Raw genomic sequence first — 16,231 nt, 5'->3', positions numbered from 1 at the left:
CGAAGGTGGTGCAGTTTGAAATCGCTTCGACTCTCGTACGGCGGGATACACGGGAAGTAGGTTCAAGCCCAATGCAAGTTATATCATTTTTTTATTTTTTTTATAGATTTTATGATTGTAAGTATATTATTATATAATTTTTTTCAGAAAATACGTATTTAATTAAAATTTTTGGCAATAATTATTGTTCAGAAATCATTTGTGGCATTTTTCAATGTGTTTGTGTGTGTTTCATTCTTTTATTTTTTTAATTTTTGGTATTGTTTTAATAAAAATTTTTGGAAAGTAGTAGAGAAACTGTTTAAAGTATATTGATTTCGTTGAAATCATATAATAGAAGTATAACTTCTTACGTGCGTACAAAGTACACACATTCTTTTTTTGAAAAAATAAGCAGTTTGAACCAACGAAACTTACAGATCATATAAATAATACATACACTTGTGAAGCGGTAACGATTAATTTCATTTAAGATGCTAATCAGGGGGCGATTTTCCCGATTTTTTTTTTCTATCTATCTAATCAGCCCTAAACATCCATCCTTGGATATAGGCCTCCTCTTCCTTCTTCCATGCCTCTCTATCTTGGGCAATTTGCATCCATTTTGACTCAGTGTGTTTCTTCAGGTCATCTGACCATCGCATCTGTGGCCTTTCCCTTTTTCGTTTGTGGTTCTATGGTCTCCAATGTATAATCATCTTAGTCCATCTTTCATCCTTCTGCCGTAGGGTGTGTCCGGCGAACTTTCATTTAAGCTTTGCTACTTGGGTAGAGACGTCTTTCACTTTTGTTTTGTTACGGATCCAGTTTCTTTTCCTGTCTGATAATTTAATGTTCAGCATTTGTCTTTCCATGTCTCTTTCTGTCTTTGCTATTTTTTCCATATTCTCTTTTGTAAACGTCCATGTCTGAGAGCCATATATTAAAACAGGGAGTATACATTGATTGAAGACTTTTGTTTTTAGGTATTGCGGGTATTTTCTGTTCTTTAGAATAAAAGACAGTTTTCCGAATGATGCCCAGGCCAATCTTATTCTTCTCTTTATTTCTTCGGTCTGATTTTCTTTATTTAATCTAGTGATTTGTCCTAGATATATATACTCTTTTACTTCTATTCTTGTTTGTGCCACTGTAATTACTAGTTCTTCTTGTTGATTGGTCATGGTTTTTGTTTTACTGTAATTCATCTTCAGTCCTATCTTTGTCGATTCTCTATCTAGTTCTTCCATCATTCTTTGTAATTCTTCACTTCTTTCTGCTATTAATACAATATCATCAGCATATCGTAAGTAATTCAGATATTGCCCGTTTATGTTTATACCCAAACTATCCCAGTGCAGTTGTTTGAACAAAAAAAAAAAAAAAAAAAAATAGGACCAACTTTATTTTGAGCGTAATTACTTACTTTTGATGCTAGAAACTAAAAAAAAACAAAAATTAAGCTTTTAATACTCTTTAAAATAGTTGTAATGACTTTTTTCCCAAAAAGTTCTTCATTTTTTGGTTATTTCACGTTGAAATATTCTATTTGGAATTTGACGAATATGAACCTATATTTCATTAGCTATAACTGTGCTTCTATTGGGTCTAAAGTCTTCATACAGACACCATTTGTTTTTCACTTTTTTATATGCTATACTTTTGGTAAGATTATTTTTTTCTATAAAATACTTACATTTTGAGTTATTCACTCGCAAATAACTCGAAAAGTATTAACTTAGAGAAAAAACTATATAGAACAAAAGTTGCTTAGAAGTAGTCGTTTATCCATTTCCGGATTTATTTTGAAGGTATATTTTTTCACCCCTCGAGAAGGGGTGAAATTCAGCTCTAGAGTAAAAGCATGCATCAGCACAATTTAACTTTTTTTTTGACATGTTAGCAATCTATGTTTATGCCAAATTTCATGTCAATCCAAGCAGTTCTTTAAAATATGGAGCAAAATCCGTGAGTAAATGGACTAATATTATGCATTTTAATGTTGTGAGATTCATTACATACGTAAATTAAAGGCAATCTTCTAGTACTTCGGCTGTTCGACATAGTTCTTAAATGTTTATAACTCTTCAGGATATTTTTTACAACCGAACGACAACGCCTGCAGATTAAACTTTCGTTCATTTGGAATAAACCAAATAATACACTAATGAACTCATCCTTCCGGATCTAAATGAGAACACAATGATAACACGTTTTTAACAAATTATTTTGATAATGTGCGGAAATACGCAGGGATTACGTCAAAACCAATAATATTTAATTAATATAAAAATCTATCGACTAAAACTATGTATCTGGATAGAGAATGAAGTAGATAACGGAGTAGAAGCTATAACTATAGAGGAAGTTCTCGAAGCTATTAAGGCCCAGAAAAACAATAAAGCTCCGGGAGTTGACGAAATACCAGCAGAACTGTATAAGGTAGGTGGTGACCACCTACCAAGTCACATCCACGCACTCATCAAAGACGATATTTATCCCAGAGACCTTTATTTTGCAATAACATAAGACAGAAAACAATGAAGATATGGCAATTCTGCGTATGCCAAATGAAAGTAGAAAACTGGTATTATCAAAATGTACTAAAAAACGATAAAAAAATTATCTAATATAGTCAAAAATCCCAATGCCAAATTTGTGAAATTTTGTAGTTTAAAAACATTTAGAATAACTTTAAAAATATTGTCCGTAGAAAAAGTTATTTTACGTATTAGAAAAGCTGGTATTTTACACGAATTTTTAAAAATGTACTTTAATTGGCGACTAGTCGTGGTAAGTGAAGGGTGGGGGGGGGGCTTCAAAAACTAAAAAAAGCAACTTAAAACTATTATCATTTTCTATATCTCGGGTTCTACTGAATATATTTCAATCGTTCTTTTTTAATTTGTATGTAATTTTTCTGTATATTACAAATATGCAATTTGTCTAGACATTTATTAATTAATAAACAGTCTAATTTGTTTAAACAATTTTTGAAAAAATAATTTTTTCCCAAAATCCATGATTTTAATCATATTATCCCTATTAATCATAGAAAAAGTTAAGGTATACTTCAATAAATATTTATCTAGTAAAAAGCATTTATTTATTAACTTTTTCTGTGATCATTAATGATACTATGATTAAAAAAATAGATTTTTGTAAAAAAATATTTTTTCAAGAATTGTTTAAACAAATTAAGACTGTTTATTAATTAATAAATTTATACACAATTTGCATATTTGTAATGTACGTAAAAATTACATGCCAATTAAAAAAAGAAAGATCAAAATCCATTGAGTTGATCCGGAAATACAGCAAATTATATTCGTTTGAAATTGCTTTTTCGGTATTTTAACTCGCTGGATTTGTAGGTTCCTCCTAGTAATCGTTTGCACTACATTTTTGAAAAATCTTAGAGGGTGCTGTGAAGGTATAATGTTTGTGCAAATTTTTTAAGAAAAAATACAAATCCCATTCTTTAAAATGACATTAATGAGATTCCTTAATTATTATAAACAAATTAGCTGTGAATTAAAAAAAACATATGGCTAACTTTGTCCCAAATGAGCCCAGGCTAAATTTTTTTATTTGAAAATTAGTGTTAAAATACTATCTTTTCGACTATATAAAAATATTGTTTCTACGGACAACATTTTTAAAGGTATTCTAAATGTTTATAAAGTACAAAATTTTAAAAATTTGTTATTAGTATTTTTGACTATGTTAATTATTGTTTTATCTTTTTTTAATACATTTTGATACTATCACTCTTCTACTTTCATTTGGCATACTAAGAATTGCTTTATCTTCATTATTTTCTGTCTTATCTTATTGCAAAATAAAGGTCTCTGGGACAAACAAATAGAATAACTCTTAAACTAATTAATGGATCGGTCTCAAATTTTGAGGGGTTGTTAAGTACCCCAATATCCAACTTTGGGTGAAACACTAAAGTTCTAAGGTAGTTTTAGTAAAAGCTTTTAACAAATAACGATTTTCACTTATTTTGCAGTTTGCGTAGCAACAACATAACTTTTTACCTTTCAAAAATCGGCATTTTGAAGGTGTTTCAATGTTCTAAAAAACTGAATTTTGTAATTTTATGTCAACTATGTATTTAGTTTTTGAATGGAGTGCAAAAAATCGAAAAAATCGCGATTTTTGCACTAAATTGTTAATAATTAAAAAACGGACGCGAACTCTAGGCAGGAAACAGGTAGGTTTTCTTCCTATAGGTCTACAATAACTAAAAAAGTAGTCAGCTACCTGGATCTTTGAGTGTACCAAAAAAATCCTTATTACCCTGGACTACACGTATATTATAAACCAGCGGCTCCAACCACTAGCAGAAAATATTATTGGAGAGTATCAGACGGGCTTCCGACGGGGAAGATCGACACAAATATTTACAGTCAAACAGGTCTTGAGCAAATCATGGGAACACGATATTGATGTTCACAACGTGTTTATAGACTTCAAACACGCATACGACTCAGTCAAAAGGAAGAAACTATACTACATATTGGCTGAATTGGCAATACCACCCAAGCTAATAAGACTCATTAAAGCCACAATGGATGAAACTCAGGCATGTGTACGAATACAAAACCACCGGACAGACTTTTTCAAAATTTCGCAGGGACTAAAGCAGGGAGATGGGCTGGCCCCAACATTGTTTAACCTGGCACTGGAGTATGCGGTTAGGCAAATGCAAACTGGACGAGCAAACCTACTAACCAACCGAACGGTTCAACTGGCGGCTTATGCCGATGATATTAATGAGTAGAACATCAACAGGAGCACAGGAAACATACGCAGAGTTAAAAACGCAAACAAAAATGTCTGTAAATTAACACAGAAAAAACAAAAATAATGACTCAGACGAGAAGAAATATAGTCCCACAAAACATTATACATTAAGATGACATTGAAACGGTTGGAAAGTTTACATACCTGGGAGTAGAAATATATGCCGACGGATCAGAAGATGGAGAAATACGGAAGAGAATAACGCAGGCAAACAGAGTTTATTTTGCCCTCTCCCATATATTTCGGTCTAAAAGTGTCCACCGAAATACAAAGATGAGAATCTATAAAACTTTAATTCGACCAATAACATGCTATGGCAGTGAAGCCTGGGTCCTGAAAGAAACATCCAAAAACAAACTCGACATATTCGAAAGAACGTACTGAGGAGAATACTAGGACCTGTGGGGGAAAACGGAATCTTCAGAAGTCGATACAACAACGAACTTTATCAACTTTATAAGGAAGCGCCCCTGTCAGACTTCATTAGAATACAAAGATTGCAATGGGCCGGACATGTGATAAGAATGGGAGAGGATAGGCTACCAAAAAGAGCACTGAATGCTAGAATGCAGGGAAAGAGACCGGTTGGAAAGCCAAGAAAGCGTTGGGAAGACACAGTAAATAGCGACGCACAAGCACTTTTAGGAGTCCGTGTATGGAGAAAAGCAGCCACAGACAAGCAAGGGTAGAGGCAAAAAATAAAGGAGACCAAGGCTCAATTTGGGCTGTAGTGCCGTAGAAGAAGAAGATATTATCTGCATATATTCTCGTGTTACTATTATTAGACCAGGGCATTTAGTACAAAATAAATAGATTTTTAAATATAGCACCTAAACACTTGCAACTTTTTGCATTCAATTCTGGACGACGTCAGGAAAAAAGTCTAATATACAAAAATTGGTGGATCATAAACTGCATTTAAAAGTGCATAAACTAAGTACATATATTGAGGGCCAGATTTTATTATTCAGGGAGTTTCTGGGGTTACTGAACACGAACACGCAATCAGAATCGAGCCTCGAAACACCTGGTGCTCAGGGTTATTGCTAAGGAACGTAATCTGGAGTTTCGAAGGGTTTTGGTACTAAATTGACGCAAACAGATTGCTCGGGGGTTTTTGGGATGGCTGAACACGAATACGTCATCAGAACCGACCCCTGGAGCACCTGGTGCCCAGGGTAACTGCTAAGGCACTTCAGCTTCTGGGGTTTCAAGGTTTTCGGCATTAAATTCACTCACAATAGATTACTGGGCTGGCTTTTGGGTTTGCTAAAAACGAATACGTTATGAGAACCGACACACGGAGCACCTGGTGTCTATGGTCACGTCATCTTCTGGAGTTTCGTGGGTTTTCGGCACTAAATTGATACAAATACAGTGGCATGCTGAAACTTTTCAAGCGGCCCGGTGATTTTATAGAAAAGCGGCCTCTTATCCTCATTTTACCTTCCATTATCAGGATGTTTTATTCGTTATTTATGAAATCAAAAAAACAAAATTATAAATTATTTTTAAATCAAACATAAAACTTTAAATACAATGATGTTTTTTAAAATTTGCTATATTGTTTTATTTAAGAATAAACAATCTTATAAATAATAAATTACATGTATGACAATATTGTATGAAGTAAGGCAGATACCGAGGCAGATACTATAATTTCCTGAATATATATAATATGAATTTGATATAATCAAGATAAAATAAAATTTTGAGAATTTTTCAATTATTTATTAAGTTGAATTTTAGTAAATCAATTATACAAGAAAGTACAAATACAATTAGAGAGCAAATACTTTAATTTAACAACATTTAAAATGTTAATATAACGCAATAATCTAAACATTCTTTGCAATTATTTCATAAAATAATTACTTAACACTCGATCAATAATTTCCGCATTAAAGTAGATTTTTGAGCAAATTTGTCGATTATTTCATCATTTTTAAGTTCATGCAAAGCTTCTTTTTCTATATCCATTAGCATAAATGTTTCCAAGTGATCTCGTGTTAGAGTATTTCTTAACCGATTTTTTATGTATTTCAACGTTAAAAAACTTCTTTCGCTAGATACTTGAGTAATTGAAAGAGTTAATAAATGCTTATATTATACTATTTAAATTTGGATAAGCACACTGATATGTTGTACTTATGCAAAACAGCGTAAGAGCAAGCTATACAATCTTTACACTTTTTAGTACCACACGGAGATGAAGTTTTCGCGACATTTTCAACATTGTCATTTGTTACTTCATGTTCATTATCACTTAGATTAACATATTTACCATTAACTCGATCTTCTATAATTTCAGTAATTTGCAAAATCCTATTTTTTATGCAATCCATTTATCAGCAAAATCCACGAGTTAAATGCCGTTAAAGGTATACCATTTTTTATTGTATCAAAATTTCTAGGATGTAGAGTGCTTATATCATAAAACAATTTGTCTTGATCAAATCGTTTTTCAATACTTCCAATAATTCGGTCAAAAATGTGCAAGACGTTTTTCCATTTTTTATTCTGCAGATGACATACATGTTTGAAGAAATTGGAAAACCATAAACATACTTGTATGAAAATAAATATTATCTGTAGCAGTCTATTTATGTATATAGAGCCTTATTTATTTACTTAACTGTATTTTACAATTAAAAAAATTGAATTATTTTGAAATGTTTTAATATTATTAACAAAATCAACATTCGATTAGAAATTAAAAAAATATTTTTTTTGTTATATCTAAATTTTTTTGTGAAAAACTCCTATTTGACCGGCCTCAAGAGGCCGCGGCCTCTCGGTGATTGCACCGATTCATTTATATGGCCAGCACGCCACTGCAAATAGATTGCTCGGGGCGTTTTTGGGGTTGCTGAACACAAATATGACATCAAAACCGACCTCGGAGCACCTAATGTCTAGGGTGAACGATATGCAAGTCATCTTCTCGGGTTTTCGAAGGCCGTCTCTGATGGCGTATTCGTGTTCGGCAACTACAAAAAAACTCTCCGAGTAATCTATTTGCATCAATGTAGTGTCGGAAAGCTTCAAAATTCCAGAAGAAGCCTCTAAGAAATGTAACTTTCCAATAGACGAATGAGTTTGCTAGACTTTTGATAGGTTTATTGGAAGTACAGGTAAAGCGACCAACACAAATTTTTTTATCAAAATTAGAGGTTAAGCAAAAGCTTAAGCGCCCCTTAATTGATTGAAATAATTGTTTATACCTATGATTTGAGAGCTAGATTTGATTGTATAGCAATGTAATGACACTTAAACTTTTAACGATCTCACTATCTAACAACACAGATAAATACACAGAATTCATTGTGAATACTAGTTTAAAGTTTATTCAAAAATATTTTAAAAAATATATTTTTCAACATTTATCTTACGTTATTTCAGATCAATAACTGATTAGAGTGAAAAATCGTGAAATATTTTTATTGATGTTTAAGGTAATTATCTCCAGACAGTAATATTTCATTTAAACACTTCAGATTATGGATTCATTGTGTTTTGATAACAATAATGGAATATTTGAATCTAATATAGATACAGGTGGAAATACCTAATTACGTGATTATACCAATAAAGCTGAGTGCTCGTGGATATAGTACCTAATAGATTTGAAATAGTTATAATAATCATGTAACCAGCTTTACCTGCAATAACAAAGAGAAACAGGGAATAATATGGTTAGTTTTATTGATGCAGTATTGTGGATATGATTGCCTGTTCTCGTATGCAAACTCTGTGATATCAGTGTTGCAAAATGCCTTTGATATTTTGATTAAACTAATTTTATACCTATATTTTCTCTTTCCTAAGAATATGTAATAGACGGCGCACGTCCCCGTTGTCGTCACGACACGTTGTACTATAAACTAGCCAATGTCTTTCATATCAGACGATTCTATGTCAGTGTAAGTTACAGAATTCAGTAATAGCAGTAAAAATCTGACAGATTAAAAAAAATGACACGTGTGAAAAACCAAATCATTCCAATTGGAAAAGAAAATATGACAAACAGTGAACACCGAGCAAAATTAAGGAAACTTGGAAGACAATAAAAAATATTTTAAACTATCCTAGTGTAAAAGTACGAAATTCATATACTTTTTTTGGGAATTTCTAAAATAAAAAGTAATGTACCATTTTTTTTTGAAAATTACATGAGCATTTATTATAAAAAGAAGTACATGTAAAACAATTTTCATAAAAAATATTGAAAATTAAACGATTTATGCGCCATCTACTGGCACCGTACCGTGAAAATAAAATCATGGCTCCACTGCTGCAGCGATTGGGACTAATAGAGATACTGAAACATAAAATTTCAAAGTGATTATGGAAATATAAGTTATTTCCTATACCATCAACTAGGATTTTTGAAAAATATTAAAATTTGGAAAATGACGAAGTGTTGAAATTTTTTTTAAAATTAGCTAAAACATTTTTAGTTTCAAAAACCGCCAAATTGACATTTTTTATCCGATCAAAAAACTCCTAGTTGATGGTACAGAAAATAACTTATGTTTCAGGATCTCTATTAGTCCCAATCACTGCAGCAGTGGAGCTATGTTTTTATTTTCACGGCGTCAGTAAATGGCGCATAAATCGTTTAATTTTCAATATTTTTTTATGAAAATTGTTTTACATAAATTTCTTTTTATGGTAAATGCTCATGCAAATTTTCAATACAATTGGTACAGTACTTTTTATTTTAGAAATTCCCAAAAAAGTATATGAATTTCGTACTTTTACACTAGGATAACCCCGTAAAGAACGCTAAGGAAACAAATTAAGTGCAGTAAAAACAAGGATACGCAGCATACAACGAACCCGATGTCATAACATCCATAAAGAACTGACGTCTGCGCTGGACGGGCCATGTTGAACGGATGTTGGAGACTGAAACACCAAAACATATAATGAGGCAGACACCAGTAGGAAGAAGGTCAAAGGGAAGACCCAAACTTAGACCCAAACAATATTAGTGGGGGGGGGGGGGGGGGGCTGCCACCCCACTAAAATATTAAATTCCTGCTCAGTGTAACGAGCTCAAAATTTTTGATTTGCGGAATATGAAAGCTCATAAGTCAGGGCTATTTGTGTTTTAATCTTTGCAAGTGGGGGGGGGGGAGGCAGCTCAACACGGGTGGTTTAAACTAGAATTTAGGTACTTCGTAATAAAAAAAAATATTTTTTGTGTTTTTGAACCGTGAAATTTTTCGATTTTTCAGTATTAAATTGTTTATAACTCGAAAACGATCAACTTTAGGGAAAAATTATAATAGACTTTTTTGTTCCCAATAATCCGAAAAACTAAAATAATGTCAGACCACGCCGAAAACAAAAAAATATTTTGATAATTTGTTTATAAAATTTTAAAAAATAAATGTAGCAATAATATCATTATTATTATCATCATTATCATATGATTAATAAAATCATTTTCTTTAAGTCAAATTGTGGCTTATTCTCCAATTAGAAGTGATTTAAAATAAATCGTACTCCGTTAACAGGTAAAACTTTTTATTGAGGGTGTTTTCGCCGGGGCTGTCTTGACCGGGGCTATTTTGTGTGCGATCTATTTTGTCGGGGCAATTTTGTTTACGGGCTATTTTGTCGAGGCTATCTATATTTTGTATCCGGGCTATTTTGACAGGGCCATGAAGATACGGTAATTATACATATCGAATGAAAGTTTAAGAATAACTATCAATATGTATCAAAAAAGTTTAAAACAAAATCATTTTTATAACCAAACAGCGTTTTGCAAAATTACTGTTATTTTTAACCTATAAACAATTGGAATAATTTATAAGCTATTATTCGCAGACCAAATATTTTCCATATTTAACCTGAATTTAAACAAAAAAAAAAAGGTATTCAAGGCGATTAGGTAAAAAGTTGGAATGAGATTAAACTTAGACAGCATTGTTTGTGTTTAGGATTAAAATTAGTTAAACTATGTCAAGCAGGAACTAAAAATTAAAGCATTAAAAAATGTTAATGAACTTCAAAATACTGTAAGTTACTTCTAGGGTTCTAGTTGATAGATTTTGATCTTTTTTTAATTCGTATGTAGGTACTTTTTGCATACATTACAAATTAGCAATGTATTAATATTATTAATTAACAAACAAGGTAATTTGTTTAAACAGTTAAAATATATTTTTCCCAAAATTTATTTTATTCAATTCTAATAATTATTAATCGTCTAATGTTTCATAAAACTCGGAAGTCTTTATCATTAAAATGAAGCTATTATTTTTTTTAAATATTGTAAACAAATTAATAATTAATTAAAAAATAATTTCTATTTTTTATCTAATCGTCCCAGAATAACTACCTATCTATTTCTTTTGTGGAAAAATTATTAGCTTTTCGAATAAGTTTTTTTTTTTTTTTTTCATTTTATTAAGTGCAAATTTACAATCTACTCCAATTACAACACAGAGTATTTAGCAAATAGTAGCAAAGTCTTGAATCCTGGCATGCTTTGGGCACCATCCATCGATGGTTCTCCAATACACCTAATCAGTTAGGTCCTCTGGCCATGTCCTTTTCAGTCTTCTTCCCACAAGTGGCGGCTGGTAGAGTTGTTGAATAGTTTGACTTTCATGGGCGAAATTTCTTTCTTGGGCTTTGGTTGCCTGTAGTCTAATAACATCTTCGATGAATGGTATCCCAAGGTCATTATGGATAGTTATATTGGAGACGTACCATGGTGCATTCGCTATCATGCGCAGCGTCTTTGATTGAAAAGTTTGCAGTATTTTAGTGTTGCTCGGTCTGCTGCAGCCCCATAACTCTATACCATAACTCCATATCGGCTTTAGTATAATTTTGTATAATAATACTTTGTTTTCTAATGATAACTGGGATCTTTTACCTAGCAGCCAATACATTTGTCTGACTTTTAAATTTAGTTGAGCTTTCTTGGTTTTGATATGGTTCTTCCATGTCAGCTTTCGGTCCAAATGGAGTCCCAGGTACTTGACATCTGATTTTAAGGGGATAGGAATGTTGTTAATATGAACCTGTGGACAGTCGATCCTTCTTGTTGTGAACGTAATTTGTGAAGACTTTTCACCGTTTACTTTAATCTTCCATTTTGTTAACCATGTTTGAAGTGAACTTAAATAGTTTTGCAGTTTGTTAGAAGCTCTATCTGGGTTATCGTCTGATGTAAGGATTCCTGTATCGTCGGCAAATGTGGCCATAGTAATGTCATCATCAGCAGGTATATCAGCAGTGTAAAGGAGATAAAGGAAGGGACCGAGGACACTACCTTGAGGTACTCCGGATTGTATAGGATGATATTTGGAAAGTGAGGTATTTACTTTGATTTGGAAAAATCGCTCGTTCAGATATGATTTTAATATCAGGTATATTTCATTAGGCATATTCTTTTTCACTTTATACAACAGGCCTTTATGCCACACCTTATCAAATGCTTTTTCTACATCAAGGAATACTGCCGCACACATTTTCTTTCCCTCTAAAGTTTCTTTTATATAATTTACAATCCTATGGCACTGCTGTATTGTTGAGTAGTTCTGTCGAAAGCCAAATTGATGGTCAGGTATTATGTTATTTATGTTTATTCTTTCGAGGATTCGGACTAACAGAAGTCTTTCGAAAATTTTTGACATTATTGGTAGAAGGCTTATAGGACGATAGGAGGAGGGTTCTGTAGGCGGTTTGCCCGGTTTCGCAATCATAATTATTTGTGCGTATTTCCATTGAATAGGAAAGTGACACAGTCTTATCATGCTGTTATATACAATAGTTAGCAGGACTATCGCTTTTCTAGGCAAATGCTTTAGTACATCACCATTAATTAAGTCATAACCTGGAGCCTTATGAGGGTTTATTTTATTTATCGCCTTCCAGATCTCTGTTGGTGTACATGGTTTCAGTGGTAGTGATAATTGACAAGGAGCGTCGAGAAATGTGTATACTTCTTCATCTTCAGCATTGACTTCTGTATGTAGACTAAATACCTGGGCGAGGTGTTGTGCTAATGTGTTTGATTTTTCTTCATCAGTTTTTGCCCAGCTTAGATCCGATTTTCTAATTGGTGGAATAGATGTTATTGGTCTCTTGAATTTTTTGGTCGCTTGCCATAATGAATGGTCATTAGGTGTTAGGTTGGAGATGTAATATTTAAAAGTCTCATTACGGGCCTGGATTAAAGCTGTACGCAGTTGATGTGTTAACCGATTTAATTGTGTTTTATCCCGGGGATTCCTTGACCGCGGCCACTTGGCTCTAGTTCTTCTTTTTTCATTTAAAATTTCTTTAATTTGTAAAGGAATGTTATGATCATGGGTGGTAATTTTTTTATCATCTGGAGTTGACTTCCATGCAGCATCTTGTATTACTTCTGTTAAATGTTGCACTGCTTTTTCTATTTCATGGGGTTCTTTAATTCGATGTTTTAAGTTTATATTTGTGTTAATAATAGCTTGAAATTGTTCCCAGTTGGTTCTTTTATTGCAGAGTTTTGCCACAGGTTCCTTCCAAATTACAGTTGTACTTAGTGTTATGATTATTGCGGTGTGATCTGAACTTAAATCAAGACTGGGTTCTATTTTGTAATGTATATTTGAGATACCTTTGATAACGGCAAAGTCTAGCAGGTCAGGAATCCTGTTTTGATCGGTCGGCCAATACGTTGGCTGACCTGTCGAAAGGAAGTTTAAATTATTTCTCTGCGAGCACGCCAATAAATTTCTACCCTTTGGTGTTATAAGCCTCGATCCCCATACGGTGTGTTTGGCGTTCCAGTCTCCAGCTGCTATAAATCGGGGTCCTAGTTCTTGAAAAAAGGTCTCGTATTCTTCAATTGATATGGAGTGTCTAGGAGGACAGTAAATTGCTGCAATGGCAAGTGGCCATGTAAATGTTTCTATTTTTAGTATGGTTCCTTGTATTTTAGGTGTGGCGTAATTTTGTAGGAAATAGTGTTTAATAGAAGATTTAATAATAATTGCTGTTCCTGCGTGAGCAGTTCCATCAGGATGATGAGTAAGGTACGTTGTGTATAAAGGGATTTTTACTACTGTTCTTTCGGTTGAGTGTGATTCTGAGATGAGAAGAACATCTAATTTATTTACTTTTAAAAATGCTGTGATTTCCTGTACATGGTTTGGTAGCCCGTTGGCGTTCCAGGCGGCTATTCTAATTGATGGAGCCATTAATTCGTTATTTTACTAATGACTGTTGTTAGCATGTTCAGGATCATGCTATTTTGGTTCAGAAGTTGATTAAATAGATTTTTGAATTCATTTAAGAAGCTTGACATCATGTGTGTTAAATCTTCACCATTATTTGGTCTGTTGATGTTTCCTGAGGTTACTTGAGCATAATTCATTCCATTTTGCGCATATTGTTGAGTCATTTGGTGCAGTGCTGGATTGGGATTTATGTATCCTTGTGTGTTTCTAGGTCCAGTTGTGTCGTTATTCCTGTTCTTTGCTTTTAATAAGTCTCGATAAACAGTGCAGCCTTTATAGTTCGCTGGATGGTTGCCCTTGCAAAGAGTACATGTTGCAGGTGTGTCTTTCGGCTTTGTGCAACTTTTGGTGTCGTGTGATCCTCCACATTTAACACATTTATAAGGTTTATAACAGTATGACTTAGAGTGTCCGTATGCCTGACATCGAGTGCATTGCACAATGGTGTTCTTGTGTTTCGGAGCTTCTACTCTAATTCTGGTATTGTATATAAATTCCACATTAAAAACTTTATTATTTATTATTGTTGTTTTTTGGTTCCAAATCGACGAAAAATAATGGTAGGGGCTCTTTTGTTACTCTGTGCCGGATGTTTAAAACATTTCTGACTGTGTGGCCTTGCCTTAATAATTCAGATTTTATTTGCTCTAAGGGTATAGAATGGTGTAAACCTCTTAGGACGACTCTATATGCTCTTTCTTGTTTGAGTTGATAGCTATGGTGTACTATTTTTTCTTCTCTCATGTAATTTATTATTTTTCTATAAGAATCAGGTGTTTTAGCATTTATTTTAACAACATTTTCAGGAAGAGTGGTAGTATAATACGTTTCATCTTCAGTAACTTGCGCTATAGAGTCAGTCATTGCTTTGTAGTCTATTACTCCGTAAACATAAATAGGGGGCGGCTTGGGATCTTTCGTTTGGGTATTTGGGTTGTCATCGTTCCTTTTACTGGTATGGATTTGGTTTGTATCTGCGTTTTCTTCTGAGAGAGTTTGAAACCTATTAGATGTGCTTACTGAAGCACCTTGCTCAGTAGTTTCTGCTATTTTTCTACGTTTTCTTTTTGATCTCGACTCTTTTAGTTGTTGCCACGGACAAGCATTTGCATCACTTTCCATGTTTTCATCGTCACTTGATGAGGACGGTAGGGAATAATCTATTCCTTCTTCGAAAGTTTTTGAGTGTATCTCTGGCTGCGGAGGAACTGAGTTTTGGCTCATTTGAGGTAAGGATAAATTTTGGAAATTAGATGGATGAGTGTACATATTTGGAAGAGGTGGGAATTGATTTTGATAATAGTGCATCATGTCTGCTGATACAGAGTTGTGTTGTTGCATATATTGATGATTTGGTTGCATTGGTATCATTGTATTTGAGGGTTGATTCATTTGTGCATTATATATATTGTTGACTGGACCGGATCCGTTCCCATTTCCAGCCAAAAACATTTTTATAAATGGATGATTAATATTTCTTGTCTAGTGCAATTGAGTCGCACCCAAGAATAATAAAATAAAAACATTTGAAAATAAATTGCTGATAAAAAGTCTATATAGTCTTTGTGTAATTCTAATTCTAATTAATAGTCTATTTGGACACTTTGAATTTGGCAAACACTTACCCAGCTAGTGGATAGTGTAATGTTCTTGCTGGACCACTTTCACTATTTTTAAACGATGCTAATTCACTATTTTTGAGGTATTAGTACTCAACAAACAATGGCTGATGTTTACCATATAGTGGGTCAACTGCACTCATTTTCGAATAAGTAAATTAATTTTTTCTACGGATAACATTTTTAAAGTTATTCTTAATGTATATAAACTAAAAAATGTCAATAATTTTGCATTAGAATGTTAAATAAATATTTATTTTATCTTTATTATTCTTTGCCTTGTCATTGCAGAAAAAGGTCTCTGGGAAAAACAAATCGAATAACTTTTGAACTAATTGATGAATCGGTCTCAAATTTTGAGATAAGTACCCCAATACTCAATTTTGGATGAAATACCTAACAAGTTCTAGGTTAATTTTAATACGTAACAGTCATTAACAAATAACGATTTAGCATTATTTTGCAGTTTGCAAAGCAACAAACTTTATAACTTTTAAAATAGTTATTTATGAAACAGTTCGTGAAGTACCTATGCTTTTTGCGAACGCACGCGATGTTCTATACATCGCGTAA

At 32.9% G+C, this 16,231-nt stretch overlaps 1 protein-coding gene across 3 annotated transcripts in view; it reads right to left on the bottom strand.

The window, feature by feature from the left end:
* Positions 1-16,231, bottom strand: part of LOC126886963 (influenza virus NS1A-binding protein-like) — a 175,434-nt gene that overhangs the window by 145,287 nt on the left and 13,916 nt on the right. The window contains exon 1 of one of the 3 annotated variants that reach the window (XM_050654164.1): positions 8,016-8,118. The exons of the other annotated variants lie outside the window; for them this stretch is intronic. The gene's annotated coding sequence lies outside the window, so the exon portion shown is untranslated. Of the gene's footprint in view, positions 1-8,015; positions 8,119-16,231 lie in introns of those variants that run through there. 3 annotated transcript variants of the gene reach the window in all.

The sequence above is a fragment of the Diabrotica virgifera genome, chromosome 6, assembly GCF_917563875.1.
Source record: "Diabrotica virgifera virgifera chromosome 6, PGI_DIABVI_V3a".
NCBI lineage: Eukaryota > Metazoa > Arthropoda > Insecta > Coleoptera > Chrysomelidae > Diabrotica > Diabrotica virgifera.
The sequence above is the reverse complement of the archived record's forward strand: the minus strand, read 5'-3'. Positions and strand labels throughout refer to the sequence as shown.